The sequence below is a fragment of the Glandiceps talaboti genome, chromosome 11 (genome assembly GCF_964340395.1).
Source record: "Glandiceps talaboti chromosome 11, keGlaTala1.1, whole genome shotgun sequence".
Lineage (NCBI taxonomy): Eukaryota > Metazoa > Hemichordata > Enteropneusta > Spengelidae > Glandiceps > Glandiceps talaboti.
In genome coordinates this window covers 4,648,086-4,652,495 of record NC_135559.1, presented here as the reverse complement: position 1 = coordinate 4,652,495, position 4,410 = coordinate 4,648,086, and positions in this window count along the sequence as shown.

Below are 4,410 nucleotides of genomic sequence, written 5' to 3'. Positions count from 1 at the left end.
TATGACAAGTTGCTATATTCTCTGTTTGGAAAATAAATTTATATGCTGAAATGTTACAATCTAGTTTGTGGTGGTATTTTGTACAGGATATGACCTTACACTCCTTTTATGAACAATGTTATGAATTTCATTGAAGGACATAAGAGAGTTCAGCATGTAATAAAGGAATACATAAATAAACGGACAATGTGTTGCCAATAGCTTCCTTCAGGCATTACAACTCTGACTGTGATGAAAATATCACCGAAAGGAACTTGATTCTATTTTGACATCTCTGCAATCACAATGTAGAGAGGTTAATGAAAGACATAGGTTACTCCTGCCCATAAGGACGACTGGTTAGTGATAGCTGTTACTCACCACCAAATGTTGAAACCAGTGTCGTCGAGATGACATTTGAACAGCTTTAGATCTTTACGTAGTTGAACTACTTGCTTCTACAAGTCTATGCTGGCACTTTGCACCATTGATTTTCCCCTTTGCATGGTCTTTGAATCGGCTACAACATCAAACTAAGTTTTAGGTTATTAGTCTTTATTGTTTTTTTTAGTCTTCGGGTTAAACACTTAAAGTGTCCGTTTTTATAGCTAGGCAATGTGCTTTTACTAATGCATTAAATAAATATCGTTCCGTCGATCTCCAGCATTCAATGTATATGCGACCAAACTCAGATCTACATCAGATTACTTAACATGGTATATAGGGACTGTGCTAGCACTAATATTCGTGCCCTATGGCAATTCAAAAATAGTTGTACCCGATGCATGCAAATTTATGAAAATGTATGTCACTATGGGAAATTAGTCCATATAACGTGGATGATCTGCACCAATTACTGATCGCTGTATGAGAGCTATAAATCTGTTCAGGTCAATCATTGCAATCAAACTGAGCAAGTACATGTAAATACAAGCAAATGTACATACAGATATCTAAAGTAGAATTACATGACCCAAAGGTCATGCACACATAATTGTGTATCCTGGATACCTGACGTCATATCCGAGAAGGAATTCTAAGGACGGTTATTTGTTGATGATAAAAACCCACAATAGTTGGAATCACAATTTAACTAAATGTCTAAATAGCCTATTTCTGAACTATATCCTTTTCAGTGCACTGAAAAGGATATAGTTCAGAAATAGGCTATTTCTTTCTCACAAAGCTGGGTTTATAACTATGTTTTTGGGGGTTAATGTTTTAATTCACATCGATTATCGTTCTTCAGCACAACTGTAGTGTAGTAGTAGTAGTAGTAGTAGTAGTAGTGCTATAGGGATCGCCCGGTGTGTGTGTGTGTGTGTGTGGTGTATGTAAACGACTTTGTTTAGAGTAAATTGTTGCACAAAACGGCAAATGCTAAGCTCTTATGACCAGGATTGTGTGTGTCTCAAACAAGGATTGTGGGTGCCTCAAACACCCAAATGCTAAGCTTTTTATGACAAAGAGTGTATCTTTGCAGATCCCAGTAATGTAACCTACATGTCTTGAAAAAAACAGAAGATTAAAAGTTCGTATATATGGCACAAACACCTGTGTCGTCATGACTCCTGGAGAAGAAAGGCAATTGAAGGTGTAAAGGTTTTTAGTTATCAAATATTAACCACATAACGTTACCGGGTCAGTCCTGCTATAATAACTGACAAGATTAACAAAAAAATGAGAAATATTGGGCTGACATTTAGGATTATTTACCTTTTTAGGTGTATAATCTCTTGTTCGTCTATCCAAAGAGACATGACGTATTTCACCTGTGAAATCGAGGTACATGTACTATGTAGGTGTATGGTCCACATGACGTGATTCTCTCACGCGTGTACTTCAAGGCTTACGTAATATATGTCAATCGAAAAGACGGTTATTTGTATTTCACATTCAGTAACTGCTTGTGTTTCAAATCTATAACCCAGGTGTTGATTTCGTCTGCATAAAATAGCGGGAAACTGCAGAGACGAAGTTATTGACTACCTTTGCGTTTTTATTCCGTATCCATAGAGGTTCGGTTAGAAAATGTATCTTGTTAGTTTCCTGAAAAATGTCTTCCCTGAACATAGATGACACTTATTTGGACAATGATGTGTGACGTTGTAGTCTTCTGTGATAGTAAATGGACACAACAACAACAACAACAACAACAACAACAACAACAGTGATGATGACAACGACAACGACAACAACGACGAGGGTGAGGGGGACATTGACAAGAAGAATTTCTAAAAGCATTAGGTGACAAAGGAGTGCTTATCCTTAACTGTATTTACGATCACGATTACACTGTGAATTAACAGATCACTGATTGGTATTTACAGTTTACTTTCGTTTATACTATGACTTACAAGTTTTGACAATTTCATATAAATAATTAAGAATGTACTTTCCAACAAGTGACCTTTGTAATCTCGGTGACTTTCGAAGGTCTTGTTTAATAATAACTTAATCACCTTTACAACATCGCCTTGTTCCTGGATAATCCCTAAACACTACGTACGAACTATCAAGTAATTCCTACGTTCTCACAGGCCAGAGTAAACTCGGCATAATATCGCACTACATGTAAATACCTGCATCACGACCTCGGTTGTTGTGTAATACATTATACATAGTGAACTTGGAGTGTTTCAGCTATCAACACCAGACTAATAGTGTTCCTCCCTGATGAATAATAGTAATAAATGCATTAAGATTTCATGAACGTGTCTAAATGATTAATTATTCAAACTGATATCACATTGTTGTGAGAGGTGTTCAAGGTTTCCTGTAAGCAGCAACCCTAACGCTACCACGTAACAAGTATTGCATATTATTCTACTTTACTTTTATTTCCTGTATGAATATTGCAACATCGGACAATTTTTAGTCTTCAATTATATTAGTAATCTATGTATAATGTATGTATGTATGTATGTATGTATGTATGTATGTATGTATGTATGTATGTATGTATGTATATGTATGTATGTATGTATGTATGTATGTATGTATGTATGTATGTATGTGTGTGTGTGTGTGTGTGTGTGTGTGTGTGTATGTATGTATGTATGTATGTATGTATGTATGTATGTATGTATGTATGTATGTATGTATGTATGTATGTGTGTGTGTGTATGTATGTATGTATGTATGTGTGTGTATGTATATATGTGTGTGTATGTGTGTGTGTGTATGTCTGTATGTATGTATGTATGTATGTATGTATGTATGTATGTATGTATGTGTGGGTGTGTGTGTGTGTGTGTAGGTAGGTAGGTAGGTAGGTATGTAGGCATATGTGTATGTATGTATGTATGTATGTATGTATGTATGTATGTATGTATGTATGTATGTATGTATGTATGTATGTGTGTGTGTGCGTGTGTGTGTGCGTGCGTGCGTGCGTGCTTACGTACATATGCATGCATGCGATATGAGTGGGTATATATAATTAGTCGATATTAGCGCCCATCATTAAAACCTTTCTGGTTTTGCAAAACAAGAAAATGACAAAAAAGGTAAGATGAACCATATGTAGGTCCATTTTTAGATATCAAAACACTGTCATCATTATTCCATTTTATGTTTGCTAAGATCACAAAACAATTACACATTCACATGTACAAAATGAAAATACTCTGCCATACATGTTTGCTGGTTTGTGCTTTTGATTGACGTTATCTAAAAAACAAAAGAACATTCTTCACTTTATTTACGTATTTCCCTTTTTCATTTGCCCCACTCGGATGTAGCACATCTAAGACGTGCTACATATGTGCTATGTACCCGTCTACATTCTTAAGTGTGTGTATGAGTGTACGTGTGTGACTTGATGTACGTGTGTATGTGTGTGTGTGTGTATGTGTATGTGTGTGTGTGCGCGCGCGTGCGTGCATGCATGCGTGCCACCAACGCTCACAAATGGTTAGTCTTCACTTCATTGATACATGCATGCATGGATTAACCATTTATCTTTGTCAGCTGTTATCATATAAATCCATAAACCAAATAAGATCTCATTCCTCATAGCTTTGAAGAGCTCAAATGGTCTTTAAACAAAAAAAAATGTGATGAATGATTGCCGTGTAGCTTTCATTAATAAACCTTGTTAACACAGTACAGACGTTTGACAAATTTTGATAGGAAGGCCAAGTGTTGTTTTATTAAGACCTACACAATGACTAGATTAAGGCTATGTTGGCATAAGCTAATTCCGACTATTACAAAATATATTTTAGCTTTTACTTCCATGTGCAGCAGCACACTTGACTGGGTACGTCGTCATTTGCGAGACAACTGAAAATAACGATCCATGTGGTTTCAATATGATCATCTGTTGGGGTTCTCAGCATTAAAAGTGTATGAATCAGCAAGCCCTTGTTGTCTTAGCTAATGGCGGATACGTGTAATGGCAGTCGTTATTTTATTGTTTTGACTATA